This window comes from Talpa occidentalis, unplaced genomic scaffold (assembly GCF_014898055.3).
Source record: "Talpa occidentalis isolate TD23 unplaced genomic scaffold, MPIMG_talOcc4v2.1 talOcc4.6, whole genome shotgun sequence".
NCBI lineage: Eukaryota > Metazoa > Chordata > Mammalia > Eulipotyphla > Talpidae > Talpa > Talpa occidentalis.
Genome location: NW_023604972.1, coordinates 40,499,945 through 40,516,086, shown reverse-complemented (window position 1 = coordinate 40,516,086; position 16,142 = coordinate 40,499,945). Strand labels below are relative to the sequence as shown.

Genomic DNA, 16,142 nt, shown 5'->3' with positions numbered 1-16,142 from the left:
AACATGAATTCCAAAGAGCACCTGCACCCCTATGTTTATAGCAGCACTATTTACAATAGTTGAGCTTTGGAAACAACCCAAATGCCCAAAAATAGATAACTGGATCAAGTAGATGTGGTACATATATACCATGGAATGTTACTCAGCATTCAAAAAAGATAAACACATGCAATTTGCAGCAACATGGATGGCGCTGGAAGGGATCATGCTCAGCAAAATAAGCCAGAAAGAAAAAGAAAAATACCGGATGGTCTCACTCATAGCAGGAATCTAGAAAACTTAAATAAGGGACCAGGAAAATGAATAACTATAAGAAAGTGAAAATCAAAATCAACAAACAACTGTGAACCAGAGACACTCTATGGGTTGTTGGGGGCGGGAGGGGAGGGATTGGAGTCAAAATAAGGGGGTTGCAATTGTATGGGGATTATAAAAATGAAATTTACTATAAAAAAATAAAAAAAAATAAAAGGACTTGATCAGAAAATTGAGTTTAAGGGTTCTCTGAAGATTTTACTTATGAAAGTTTTATTTCTTTTGTTTCTCTTTTTCATTATTCAAATATAAATTTTATGATAGAAATAAAACCAACAATTAGCTAATAGTTGCTATTTTATACTTAAGTTCAGTGTCTTAAGTCAGCTCTGAGCAAGATTAAATTTGTTTACTTGAGTTCTATTGGTCAATTTTATTTATTTTGCACTTGCTTGATTTATCTTTACTTCAAGAAAGGTGACTTCTAGCCAGGAGCCTGCAGATATTCAAAATCAGATGCTAGTAGAATTCAGGATTCATCTTAAATATCACTTATTCAGAGAAGAATAGGTCCAGTACTTACATACTTTCATAGACTATTTTAATGTAATTAAAGCATTAAAGCTTTGTATATTTCATTGCTTCCTAGACTTTTTTTTTTAAGATTTATTTATTTTAATACAAAAACTGGGGTACAGGCCAGATGCGTGGGAGGGTGAGAAGATTCAGCGGAGACCTAGCGGAGAACAGAAAAGGCAGACTGATGAAATACACTGCCGAGGGTAGCAGTGGGTGAGACAGGAGAGGTCTGCTTCGCCATGTGGGATTCTCGCTGGCTGGCTGGCCGGGATCTAACCTGTGCTGCAGAGGCTGCGGACAGCTTCACAGTGCGGTGCTCAATGGCCTGCGCCACCAGGGAGGCCCTTCATTGCTTCCTGACTGACTTCTTGGTTAGATCACATGCTCCAAAAGGGTTTTCTTAATTTCTTTCTCATTTATGTTTTGGATTTATCTCTGTCTTTACCATCTAGTGTACTTCTTGGCAGGCAGCAGATGAGAGCTATTAACTAGTGAGTAAGCTGTGTGAATGGTGAACTTGGCTTGTTCTGCACTGAGGCTTAGGGATCTATACTTAGAAAAGAACTAGAAGTTTTGCCCTCTTTTTCTGGTTGCAACTATGAAGGCTGCAGAGACAAGAAAAAGAAGGTTGCTGCTGCCTCAGAAACTCTTAAGAAAAATAAAAGGAATTTCATGGAGCTGAGTACCAAGCACCTAAGAAAGAAGTTTGTCCAAAAGATGCTTTGAAAGGCAAGGAGAAAGTCTGTCTATGAAAGAGCTAAGCACTATCACAAGGAATATAAGCAGATCTACAGAACTGAGATTTGAATGGTTAGCATGACAAGAAAACCTGGGAAGTTCTACCTGCGGAACCCAAATTGGCATTTGTTGTCAGGATCAGAGCTATCAATGGTGTGAATCCAAAAGTCTCAGAGGTTACAGCTTCTTCGCCTTCCACCAGATCTTTCATGGCACCTTTGTTAAGCTAAGCAAAGCTTCAGTTAACATGCTGAGGATTGTGGGACTATATATTACATGGAGATATCCAAACCTTAAGTCAGTAAATGAATTGATCTACAAGCATAGTTATGGCAAAATCAAGAAGAGACTTGCTCTAATGGCACATTGATTGCTCGACCTCTTGGTAAATATGGTGTCATTTGTATGGAGGACCTGATTCGTGAAATCTGTACTGTTGGAAAATGCTTTGAAGAGGTCAGCAACTTCCTTTCTACCTTCAAATTATCTTTTCCACAAGGTGGAAGGAAAAAGAAAATCACCCATTTTGTAGAAGGTGGAGTCGCTGACAACAGGGAAGACTAGGACAGGTTTATTAGAAGGATGAATTAAGGTGTCTGCCATTGTTTTTGTAATCAGGTCAGCTAATAAATGGTAACTGCTTTCAAGCCGAAATGCATTGTCTTGATGACTTTGTTAGTTTGCCTCTGCTGTCCCTTAACTCATGGCAAAACTGTGTGTGATGAATTTAAGCCAAATCAACAGCCTAGCTTGTTGCTTGCAAAACTAAGAGTCAGTTTGAATCTGGTGAAAAATATTCCTAGAGTTTATTAAAGACTTCTGTTCAAAAAAATTATATTTTCATTTGAATTGTGCAGTTGAATTACCAAAGCAAATCTGTTCTAAGAAAGTCATACTTCACAGGCCTTTCTGTGTGATTTATATGTAAAGCTTAAAAAGTTTACAAATAGGCAGCAACACTCCTGCCCACCTGTGACTATTCAGATGTTTCTTTTCATCGACCTTCTCCCTTTGCAAAGCAGCAGAGGCAGCTCTCCTCTCAAGGCTGCCCACCTGTGACTATGCAGGTGTCTTTTAATGAACCTGTCCCTTTCAGGGCCAGCTCTTTCTGCCTGCTTGTGTCTGTGCAAGCATCCTTGACTTCCCTTCCCTTTTTATAATAAATCTGCCCTTTTGAATATTTAAAAAATAGTTTAGCTTACAAATAAATTATTTTGCTTAAAATGAGACAAGAACTAGTTTTTTTTTAAAGTTCGGTTTTATACAGTAAAAATTGAGCTTTGTAACAGTAAAATATTTAAAATGTACATCATTGTGATTTGTTATACAAATATATTGTGAAAAAATGTCCCTTGTAGTTAATTAACATACTCATTATCTAAATCTGTCTTTATTATTGTTGTTGAGATTACTTCAATTCTACATTCTTAGCAAATTTGAATTATACAATATAGTGTTACTAGTTATGGTCACTGTTAGATCCTCAGACCTTCTTGTTCATTTTTTGGCCAAGAATCAGAAGATACAATTTTTTATTTTCTAAATTACATTTTTTTATGACAGTGATTTAAAAATTTACATGCTGTTGCCAGTATGAGTTGTGAAGCTTATGTGAAATTTCTGAACTATCAATGTAAGAGAATATTTTATTTTATTTTATTTTTTTTTTTTAATTTTTTTTTTTTTAAATATTAAATTTTATTTTTATATTCCCCCATACAATTGCAAACGCCCCATTCTGACCCCAATCCTTCCCCTTCCGCCCCCCACCCCCCAAAAAGTGTCTCTGGTTCATAGTTTTTTGTTGATTTTGATTTTCACTTTCTTAATATAAGAGAATATTTTAAAGAGTCTTGCTAAAGGGAAGCTGAATTATGACTTTTTGCTTTTTCTAGAAAATGACTATCATTTTATTTGAAGAGGCAATCAAGGAATATACAGAAAAAGGAGGATACAACAATTATAGATTTCTTTTAGGTAATTACTGAAAGTGTTTTATGGATTTTGCCAGCTTATTAAAATTTGTATTTGTTAAGATTCCTATTTTTCTAAATATTCAATCATGTACATAATTTAAGAAATTATGATTTTGATTTTTTAAAGGGACAACTCAAATTGCATAAGAATTAGGCCCTACATGACCCGATGTGCAGTTTAACCTAGAATTTTGAGGTCTGTCATCACTTATCTCTCTTTAAGGTAGATTGCATTATAATGTAACCAAGTACTAAAGGTTTATGAATATGACTACTGTTATTACCTTTACTAATGAATGCAGACATGTGGACAAATATAAATTGGTTTTGTTTATCTAATCTGACAATCTGAGTGAAAATCTGAGTGAAAAGAGTGAAAGAGAAGTGAAAGGGAAGGGGAGGAGTAAATATAAGTAAATGTTAGGCAATTAGCTTTAAGTGCTTTGTCTGGGGTTTACAATATAGAAATGGGACATTTTATGGCTTAATAGCCATATGTTTATGGTCTACCAAACGTTTATATAAAACAGTGACTGCCTCGGTTCATATCTTGCCTCTGACATTTTTAGGATATAAAATACGGGGAAAATAACAGTTTTGAGAATTAAATAAGTCAGTATTTGTAAAGGTCTTAGTATTCTGCTGTATCATACAAATGTTAAGTAAAGCAAATTGTACTGTGAGTGATTTATGTAGATTTTCTGTCTCTTCGTTCAGTATCTTATTTCAGAGGCAACAGGTTGTCTTTGTGCTAGGTGCCTCAGGTTTTAGAGGATGAATGCAGGCAGGGATACCTCTCTCTCCCCCAAATTTTGTGATTTTTTAAATAATTTTTATCAAGATAATGTTTTTATAAATCATGTGCTATATAAGGGGTGGGGGGGACCATCCCTATCCTAACCCCTCACATCCCAGTCCTACTCTCCAGAGATAACTGCTTTCAATTACTGTCCAGTATTTATCATTTTATTTTGTTTTATATTTATTGGTATTAGGACTCTATTAGTGAGAACTATGATTGTGCTAAGATGCTTTTTTACTAAGATGGTTGATATTTTAAAAAGCATCAGGTATAAAAATGGCTTCTAGAGGAGGCCCTACCCATTTCTTTTATCAGGTTTATATGGGAACTTTAGGTCTGTGTGTCACTGTGTTTTAAAATCATAAGCTTAATATCAATTTTGAAAATTGGTGGTCTTTTAAGGAAATATAATAAACTTTCAGTAAACTGTGTACATCTCAGCCTTTGTGTTTGCATATGTTACAGTTGTATGCATCAGTGTGCCCAGAACTGCCATCAAAATACAAAAGATTTCTGGTTCCTGAGGGGCTCTCTTTGTTCCCCTTCCCAGCCAGACACCTTATAGATTTATTATCTACTTAGATTATAGATTTATTATCTACTTAGATCGGAGAGCCTGATGGCTACATACTGGAAATTTGTGGGGTGGTTTATTTGTAATCTTAAGCAGCATAAAGGTTTAGAACCCAGGTTATGATAACTGACAAGGAGATTGGGGAAATCTGGCATGTAGTACTCTAAAGTAGGAGTTCATAGCTGTTTTTAAAAGGACACATGCACACACACACACATATATATATATATATATATGTATGTGTGAGTAACACATACATACACACACTTTCCATTCTTAAAGAGTTGGTATAATATTTTGTTTAAAACAAACAACATCCACATCCCCCCAAATAGATGACTGGATCAAGAAGATGTGGTATATATACACAACGGAATATTACTCCACAATCAAAGAAGATAAACTCACGCCATTCGCGGCAACCGGGATGGAGCTAGAAGGAATTATGCTCAGTGAAATAAGTCAGAAGGAAAAAGAAAAATATTGGGTGGTTTCACTTATAAGAGGGATATAGGGGAACCAAATAAGGCATTGGTGTAAAAAATAGTAACAATACAAAACAAAAACAATTATAAATCAGAGACATCCTGCAGGGGAGGAGGAGGGAGAGGGATCAGAGGGAATGAGGGAGGAACACAGGGGACTGTGGTGGTAGTGCATGGGTGCATTGGTGAAGGAACTTCTATGGGGAGGACACCTGAGGGGGGAGGAAAATATTGTTTAAAAATGAACAATGATGTGAACATTAAATAAATAAAACAACAGTCAGAAGCCCAGTTTTCAAATGACAACATACCTAATTTATTTGTTGTGCTCAATCTAAGTCTGTAACCATATTTGCTGGTTGCACCTCTGGAAAGTAATTTTTTTAAAGATTTATTTTATTTATGCATACAAGAGCTGGGGTGTAGGCCAGAGGGGTGTGTGTGTGTATGTTTGGGTATTCACCAGAGACAGAGTGGGGAGCAGAACAGGAGGATTGATTGAAATACACTGCTGAGGGGAGCAACGGGTGAGACAGGAGAGGTCTGCTGTGGCACGTGGGTTATCTCCCTGGTGGGGGAACGAACTTGTGCTGCAGTGGTTTCTGAAAGCTTCATAGTACTGAGATTTAACCCCTTGCACCACCATGGAGGCTCTGGAAAGTAATTTTATGCTATAGTTGAGTTCATTTTAATTCTATTTTCATAAAATTTTTCCTCATATCTTACTGAAACATTTAAATTTACTATAATTTCCACTCCAGAAATGGATACATCAGTGACATCATTATAAAAAGTAATTGTATACTTTAAGAGAGATTTTGAGAGAAAATACTCAGTTTGCATATCAGTTTATTATTTCTTTTTTTTTTAAAGATTTTTTTTTTAATTTTTCCTTATTTATACAAGCACTGGGCACAGTCAGAAGCACAGGAGGGTGAAAGAATTCACCAGAGCCAGAGCGGGGAGCAGAGCAGGCAGACTGATGTAGTACACTGCTGAGGGGAGCAGCGGGTGCGGCAGGAGAGGTCTGCGCACCATGTGGGATCCTCATAGGCGGCCAGGGATCGAACCAGCGCTGCAGAGGCTGCAGACAGCCTCGCAGCCCAGCGTTCAACCACTGCGCCATCGGGGAGGCCCTCAGTTTATTATTTCATGTTTATAAGCTATGTAAAGTTTTAAAATCTTTATTTTGCTTTATATTGACATGTTTATGTATGTACTATTTAAATTTCATGTTTCTTTTTGCATATTTTTTTATTTTTTATACCTAGTTTTCCCTATAGACATGTACTTCCAGGGAAAAGGCAATAAAAATTAATATAATTTATCTTGCTGCCTTCTTGTCCCCTTTCTATGCAGGCAGTCAAAAACTGTATTTTCTTTGCTTACTCATTTGACCTTAAGATGATAAGGTAGGCTACTCCTTATTAGCAATTCACTTTCTCTGCCTAGTGCCTAGTTCTCCACTTTGGGAGGATGAGCATACATACTCTATTACATGAGTTTCCTGTCTGTGTGATTGTGATCATTTTCCAATGAATGTAGAATGTGGAGAAGATGTAGGAGTAGTATCCTGCTCTTTCCCTGGTGTGGGCTGCATGATCTAGCAGTAATTATATTCCCTCTTAGGAAGAAGTTCCAGTGGATGACCTTTCATTCATTTCCCAACTTTCATTCAGACTCTGGTATCAGTATTTGATCTTTTTTTTTTTTTAAGATTTATTTATTTTTACAAGAACTGGGGTACAGGCCAGAGGCCTAGGAGGGTGAGAGAATTCACCAGAGAAAGAACAGGGAGCAGAACAGGCAGAAAACACTGCTGAGGGGAGTAGCGGGTGAGACAGGAGAGGTCTGCCGAACCATGTGGGTATCCCCCTTGCTGGTCAGGAATTGAACCTGCACTACAGAGGCTGTGGATAGCTTTGCAGCTCTGTGCTCAACCCACTGTGCCAGCGGGGAGGCTCAGTATTTTATCTTTATATCCCATCAAGCTTAAGCATACTACCAGGCCCATTGTCATAAATCCCTAATATTTCAACATCCGTAGATGGTTCATCTCATCCTGCCGACTAATATTTGTATGTCTGTTTACTTCCGGGATACTAACTAATCAGCTGTTGGTAGGTGATAACACAAAGGACACATTGGTATTCATTATGACAACAGTAGGTATGTATTATTGCTTAAATACTTTATTTGGTGTGCTGATTAGATTAGGGTGGTTTCCACTGAAATAAATGAAGTTCAATTGAAGTTAGTCCTAAGAGCTCAGGGGAGTTTGAAAAATATAATTTCTCACATTTTCAACCGAATATGGAAGAAATACCTTCCCAGATTTTCTTTAAACCTTCACGGATTGGGTCAATTTTTGCTGTAGTTTTAACTTGGATAGTGGTGGTAGCGGGTTTCACTGTGGTGGCAGGCTTTGTTGTAGTGGCAGGCTTGGGTGTGGTGGCGGGTTTCGTGGTGGTGGTGGGCTTGGTGGTGGTGGCAGGCTTGGTGGTGGTGGCAGGTTTCGTGGTGGTGGCAGGCTTTGTTGTGGTGGCGGGCTTGGTGGTGGTGGCGGGTTTGGTGGTGGTGGCGGGTTTGGTGGTGGTGGCGGGCTTGGTGGTGGCGGCAGGCTTGGTAGTGGTGGCAGGCTTGGTGGTGGTGGCGGGTTTCGTGGTGGTGGCGGGCTTCGTGGTGGTGGCAGGTTTGGTGGTGGTGGCAGGCTTGGTGGTGGTGGCAGCCTTGGTGGTGGTGACAGGTTTCGTGGTGGTGACGGGCTTAGTTGTGGTGGCGGGCTTGGTGGTGGTGGCGGGTTTGGTGGTGGTGGCGGGCTTGGTGGTGGTGGCGGGCTTGGCGGTGGTGGCGAGCTTAGCGGTGGTGGCAGGCTTGGTAGTGGTGGCGGGCTTGGTGGTGGTGGCGGGCTTGGTGGTGGTGGCGGGTTTCGTGGTGGTGGCGGGCTTGGTGGTGGTGGCAGGCTTGGTGGTGGCGGCGGCCTTGGCGGTGGCGGCGGCCTTGGTGGTGGTGGCGGCCTTGGTGATGGTGGTGGCCTTGGGTGTGGTGGCGGGCTTGGGTGCAGTGTCAGGCTTGGGTGGGGTGGTGGCCTTGGGTGTGGTGGCGGACTTGGGTGTGGTGGCGGGTTTCGTGGTGGTGGCAGGCTTGAGTGTGGTGGCAGGTTTGGTGGTGGTGGCAGGCTTGGGTGTGGTGGCAGGCTTTGGTGGGATGGTGGCCTTGGGTGTGGTGGCGGGCTTGGGTGTGGTAATAGGTGTTGTGGGTGTTTTATTGGTGGGTTTAGGGTTAGGCACTTGAGGGTGAACAGGATATACTGGGATAAAAGGGTTTGGGGGTATCTTAATAGGTCCTATAGGGAAGGGCATTATTGGGAAAGGTAGATTTGGCATACCTGGGAAGGGTTGAGGTTGTCTATTAGGTCTCTGTGGAAAGAATTGAGGTGGAATGCGCACTGGGCCACGGGGAGGATAAAGAGGAGGAATATGCCTTGGTGGACCAATAGGAGAAGGAGGAGGTATGCGCACTCGTGGAGGAGGAGGTGGTAGTAGTATAACTTTCCGTGGGGGACCAAGAGGAGGAGGAGGAGGTATGCGCCCTCTTGGAAGAGGAGGAGGAGGTGGTGGTGGAATAGGCCTTGGTGGACCAAGACGAAATGTAGGAGGTGGTGGAGCAATTCCTGGGCCACGGAAAGGAGGAAGGCCTTGTGGAGCGCATCTTGCCTGTGGGGGTCGAGGAAATGGAGGCAGTTGCTGAGGTCGGTATGGTCCTCTGGCAACATGTTGATGTCCCCTGGTCTGTGGAGATAAAAAACAAACAAATGTGAAAAAATAAGGTTTCTAAATTTGGTGAAGTTCAAACATTATGCCTAAGAATCTTCAAGATTGATTCTTTCTTTAAGGCTCCTCAAAGTTGCCTATTCTTATTATGAAACTGGGTTGTAGGAAGGGTAATAAAAATAGTATTTTCTCTTACTGTCTTTGAAAAGGATTCTGGTAAACAAAGTTATATTTAATTTTTACACAACTTTCCCATATCTGTATATTCTAGGGTAATTGAGGTTCTTTGAGGCTTGTATTATTCTATTAATGTTTTTCACTATGGGACTTCGTTACTTTGTATTATATGAATTTTGGATCTTCTGTAAAACCTAACTGAATGATTTTCAAAATTTGAATCGAGTGTTTCTAGAGTGAATAATTTTTCTTTTTAAGTGAAAAAAGAAGAGTAGGTAATGAGTGAAATAAGTCTTTACCTTCCAGTCAAGTAGTGGAAATATTTTGTTCCTAGCCAATGTGTTGTTAGATTTCGGAAAGGCTTCTTAATTAGTCTTTACATATATTTTCAGTAAAAACTTTTGTATAATCAGTAATCTATGATTAGTTGGTGCATTGGTTATCCTTTTAGAAAATTTGTCTTGAAACTCGAATTTTATTTTTCACATCCTTTATCTTTAAAACATTTAGTGAACTTAAACTATATATGTATAGTTTTCAGACAGTTTGGTTATATTTCTTTCACAAAAGAAAAAGAAAAAGAGATGTTCCTAGATGTGAGAAACTCCTAGATTCTTTCTGCCCTCTGCCCCCTTCTGTGGTTTAGTCACATATAAAAAAGAGAAGGAAAATAAGAACAAGTTTGGAATGATTGACATCTTGACACTATACTATTATATAAAGAAGGAAAACAACATTGGTATTAAAACTGTATTTGAAGTTATAATTAATGAGGACTTTATCAAGAATATTTCGGACTGGATGAACTTACCGTGGATGGTGCAATAAGAGCCAGCAGACCGAAGATCAAAATTAATTTTTTCATTTTTTTAATGTTGTCCCTGAAAGCAGGCCAGTGGTTATCCGTGGTTAGTCAAATTGATTAACATTATTTTTCTTAATTTAAAATAAAAATTTAGAAATAATTGTAGTACATGTTATATAATATACTGAAGAAATAGCTTTTTAGATGTGCATGACATTTTGGGGATAAGCATCATATATGCACAGCAATATTATGCTTGTCATATTTTATAGCAAAAGGATAGCACTTATATCTTATGAAATATTATTCCCACATAATTTGAAAATAAAAGCATTTTTTCTGAAAATCTTTATTGCTTCATGTGGTGACTACTAAGGATACATAACTTATTTGGGTGTACTTTAGATATGTTTGTTAGAATTACTCAAAACTTATAGTTTTCTGTGGATTCATGACCTGGATAGTGCCAGTGTGACTGGACTGTTGAAAAAAAAATCCTTTAAATACAACTTTTCAAAAATAAACAAACTTTCTCCATATCCATAATTCCTCTGTTTTATCTGAAGGGAAAAGAATTGTGCAATGCATATTTTTTCTCTAACATCACCTTCTGAGATATTATTGCCTTGATATCTTTTACCCCAAGTGATTCCCAAAAATGAATTATTTGTTCAGTCTGAATTAGAAAAAAAGGTTTTGTTTTACTTTGATTATAGTTTTTTAGTAGTATATCATAAATACATGGCAACCAGTGTTCTTCAAAAGCAAAGTTCAGCCCCATTATGATAATAAATTTTCTTGGGGTGAGTGTGGTGTGTCTGCTATTGGTAATAATGTTGAATAGGATATAGGAAGAGCAGTCTGCAGATTCTACAGCTGCTTATTCATGAGACCACTCACTTAAAATTGCTTTTCCTCATATGATCCTCTTCAAAGGCCGTTAAAAAAATCAGAATTCAAAGAAAGCCAACAAATTATACATCTTTCTGTGTTCTTAAGACACTTCTACTCATGATTAACTTTATAAACCATTAAAATATATGAACAGAAAAGAACCAGTAGATCGCAAAATTGGATGTAATTGTGCAACCATCTAAAACAAATGTTCTTATCACGTATTTTCCAGAAATTTGAAAGATCTGATGAGCTTTACCTCTCACAATATTTTTTCTTAAAACACATCTGAGTTTTTTAGGTAGCATAACTCTTTGTATTTATTAAGGTCTATTTGACAAATAAAATTATAAGATATTTAAAGTGTACATAATTTTATACCCACATACATTATGAAAGGATTTCCCTCATTTGAATTAACACAAATATAATATCACTTATTTACCATTCTTTTGATGAGAAAAATTTAACTTCAACTCTTATTGAATTTGTTATCCAATGTAGTATTATCAACTATAGTCTCACTGTACTTTATATTAGATCCTCATAAATCATTCATGTTATAACTGAAAATTTGTACTCTTTTACCAACCTCACGCTATTTTCCCTACCAGCAACCACACCAGCAACACCTTTTCCTGGCAATCACCCTTCTTCTCTGTTTCTATGAGTTCAACTTTTTCTTTTTTAGATTCTAAATGTTAGTGACACCATGTAGCATTTGTCTTTTTCTGTCTGATTTTACTTAATGCCCTCCAGGTTCATATTGCTGCAAATAACAGGATTTCCTTCTTTTTTAAGGCTGAATAGTATTTCATTACAGATGTACATATATATAATGGAATGCATATATATGAATATTTATATATGTATATAAATACCATGAGACATGAGTAATATGCTTGATGATCTGAACAAAAGTTAGAGTTTCAAAGTTAAAATCTTTACATCATTTTTTCTAATAACCTACCTTGGCAGGAGATTCTTCTTTGGAAAAACCGAACTGTTGCTTAACCTTACTTTTTTCAGATACTTGGTTTAGATAGCCACCTTTGGGAAAATTTGAGAAGAAAAAGAACTTCCACAGAAAAATCTCACTTCTTAAATACCTCTGTCTTGATTTTCATTGGAGTTGAGAGAAAGGTTGAGGCATGGTAATCTTCTGTATTGATTCTCTTTACCTAAACAAAGAAATGATAGTTGTGGTTGCCAGTTTGGCAACATCATGCATAGAACAATGATCCAATTACTGTCTTTGGGAACCATGCATAACACTTTAATACAGTGGTTTTCAAACTCTACTGAATAATAACATGACCTGGAGCTTTAAAAAGTTCCTACTTCTCAAATCATCAGAATCTATAGGGCAGAAAGACATGAATAATTTAAAAACTCCTGGGAAGTGATAACAAAGTGAAACCTTGTTTGAGAACTACTGCTGTAAAGTATTGCAGATTCTGGAATTTCCACATTATAGACATTTATCAAAACTGAGCATGTACAGTACAAGTTACTTTATTGGGGAAGAAGAATTTGAAGAATGGGAGAGAAAGCATTTAAAATAAATGCTGTTTCTTGGTATTGGAACAGGAGAGGTCTTTCAGTGAGAGGGAGAATTACAACAGTCTTTATAGTTTCTTATTAATTTGATGTTTCTTTCCTAGGTGTGTAATTCTATCTAAAGGCAATCTAAGCAGACATTAGAGCAGCTAGAAATATCAAACATATGGAAATTGTTTAATAAAATTTCCTGTAACTATTGAATAACTGGATAACTTAAAAGGCAATAAAAACTCCAAGACATATCAAGTTTTGTAAGTAGGTGGCATCATTATTATCTGAACAATATGATCAATACAACATATATTACTCTGGCAAATGGTAGCTATGGGAAGTTTACACAGTCTTTCTAAGTTATGGCATATGAACTTGGTAAATCAGACAATTTTATGTGAAGATGAATCCAGATACTAAGCAATTTACCATATAACATTAAGTTAAGGGAACATTATCTAAAGCTAGATATGCTACACATTTATGCTACACTTATAAATAAGGTTATTTATTCTCAAATAGCTATAATTTGTGAAGTCCTTCCCATATCCTAAAATGTGTGCTAATCACTATGAGAATTAGATAATTTGATCCTCATGTAACTTTGTTATTACTGCTGGTTAGAAAATGAGTCATTGGGAAGTCCAGTAACTTGTTCGTTTGCATAAGTATTTAAAGTTGGATTTACTTTGACATTTTCAAAGTTTGAGTTTTTTCCCCACTGTGCTATTTTGTTCCCCAGATTCTACTGATTTTCAATCATTTATTATTATTTTTAAATAAGAGCAGTTATTGAAATGTGGATGCAACTCATTAGTAATCTGTGATATCAGGTTTTTTACATTTTAAAAGGCCAGGTTTATTCTGAAAAGGAGAAAAAGAGGCAGATGCATAGTCACATGCAGGCAGGAAGAGCTGCTGCTTCTGTTTTGCAAAGGCAAAGGTTTGCAAAAAGAAACACTTGTATAGACCCAGGTGGGCAGGAGAGCTCTGTGATAACATTTTAGAAAGTAAACAACCAATTTAAAGAATGGATAGAACATAATAGAAATATCAGAGTGCATTACTTTATTTTTTCATGACATTTTATGGTTATGTGTGGAGGTATAATTGGGTTATGTAAAATATTTATCTTTTTGAGTTTATCAAACAATGTGAAGGCCTTTAGTGTTGTTTAGACTTGTTTGGTAAGAAGTCAGGTCATAAAATCCTTACTCCCCATGCTGTGTTTAGCTGTTTTGTATAGCCAGCAGTATACTTAGTGACATGTGTCTCAGTATTTTCACCTACAAAATAAGATAGAACTAATTCTACTTCATAAATTATCTGAAAATTAAATGGAATACGACGTACAAAAGTCTGAAATTCACATGGTTAGTAAATATTTGTCTTTGAATAGGAATTTTCAATTCATTCAATTTTTAAAATATTGTATGATGGGGATAAGGAGGGGTAATATAATTAAGGGGTACTGAATATTTAAAAATTATAGGTGATTTGAAAAGCTTTTGGTGGTAATGGGGAAATCGAATTGATCTTAAACCACCAAGATTTTTTGCCTTGGCTTTGCTAATAATTGCATATAATTGATAATTAGAACTCATGCACAAATCATTTGTCTTTAAATTAATTTGGATACAGGTCTTTTGCTGTACCTGTAGATCTTTAAACTGAATACTTCATAAATTTTTACATACTTTATGAAAAAGCATTTATTTCTCCTTGGTGTTGTACATTGTTTTGATGCCAAGATACATTTTCAGACAAGTGTTTTAAATACAAGATGTGACTTCTAGTTGTACTGGATCATTGTTTATGATGGACTTAGGACCATTATGCCAAAAAGGAAGCAATTTTTGCATGGGTCATAGCTAACAGAAGATTAGAGTGTCCAAAACAGACGGAAGCACCCTTCTTTTAAAAACAAATAGTTACATAAATGAAAATTTAATTAAAACCTGGCTTTAAAAGATCTTGACTAGATACTTTCTGGAACAATACTTATAGGAGCAATTGTCATTTGCCACAGGAAATTCAAATTGTGGGTGGAATCCTACTATTGTTAGTGGATAAAAAAATTTAACATAAAATTTTTCCAAAGAACTCTATCTAAAAGGATTAGTTAGTGATTTATGTTTGCTCCTTGTTAAAACAGCCCCTCCTTTCCCCATTTATTTCTGTCAGCTCTTGCATTAAACATTTAGAGACTATGTTTTAAAATAAATTTAAAAATAGCATTGTTGAATTCATCCTTTTGTGTAGAAAATGTGTTTCTTATTTTACAAAATACTTTTTGATTTCAAGTTAATTTTTGTTAGTGTTATACTAACACTACTTCCATTTTCATGCAGATAGTGGTTTTCATGTATACAGTTTTCTGTTTTCCACCCCACCATTCAGTGTCTTTTTTAAATAAGTTTTTAGTGATTTATCATTCTTTTACAAAACTGTATCATTTCGGGGGCAGTCTTCACACTTTGACATTTGCATATATATCACTCACCTGCCGCCAAAGCTCCAGTGCTATATGTAACACTATCTCTTCCTTTTCATCCTTCCCCAGCCCACTACCTCTGGTAATCATGTTTTTCACAGAATCTGAGTTATTTCTGTCGTGTTTTGTCAGTTTGTTTTCTTTGGTTATTCATATTCTACAAGTGTGGGAAACAATCTGGGTATTGTCCTTCACTTTCTTTTTTATTTCACTAAGATCAGTCACCTTGTTACAGGGCAGGGAGAGGGGCAGCCCAAACCCCCAAACCTGCCTATTCCATATAGGGTTCTGCCATCCGCCACATTAACACAAAACATGAGATTTTAATGGGAAGGAACTTTAATACAATTAGGAAACAATACAGGAAAGGCAAAGAATCTAGTTTCTAAATCAAGCACCCAAAGTTACCCATTCCCTCGTGGGTAAAACTCCATCCAAATGGGATTGGCCCAGAGCAAGGCCCCAAAGCCTGCCACAAGTCTAAAGCATCTTCCAGTGGGGACTCACAGAAAAAAGAAACAACCAGACAAGCCCGGAAGGAAAAGAGCAAAATCAAAATCAAGATAAAAGCTGCCATTGTCACCTCCCCACGCATCTCACCCACATCTGTGTCACCCCATCCACAACCAAAAGACAAGCGCAGTTTCTTCACTTGTCTCTAGGCTCCATGTGCCTCCTCCTGGTCTCCTTCTGGATCTCCGTCCTGCTTCCCTCCTTCTCAGTCTCTTCTCCAGCTTCTTCTCTCCCTGCTCAGCTCCACCCTCCGTTGGGTGGGGCAGGGAACCTGGAACCTCCCCCTTTCCTGGGGACCACCCTGTTACAACCTCAGGTTCATTCATATTGTTGTACAGGGCACAAAAAATTTGAGGAATAGTCATACTCTTTTCCCTTGAGACTGCACCATTTTACATTCCCACTTACAGTAAGTAAATGAGAGTTCCTTTTTCTCCACAAGCACCAACACTTGATGTTTCTATTTTTGATATAGCCCATTTTCATAGGGATGAAATGATACCTCATTGTGATTTTGATATGC

At 37.2% G+C, this 16,142-nt stretch overlaps 1 protein-coding gene and 1 pseudogene across 4 annotated transcripts in view; both read left to right on the top strand.

The window, feature by feature from the left end:
* The window catches only part of CSN2 (casein beta), a 308,148-nt gene that overhangs the window by 69,102 nt on the left and 222,904 nt on the right, over nucleotides 1-16,142 (top strand). The gene's annotated exons all lie outside the window — the stretch shown is intronic.
* On the top strand, nucleotides 1,450-2,163 carry LOC119260918 (60S ribosomal protein L7-like; annotated as a pseudogene).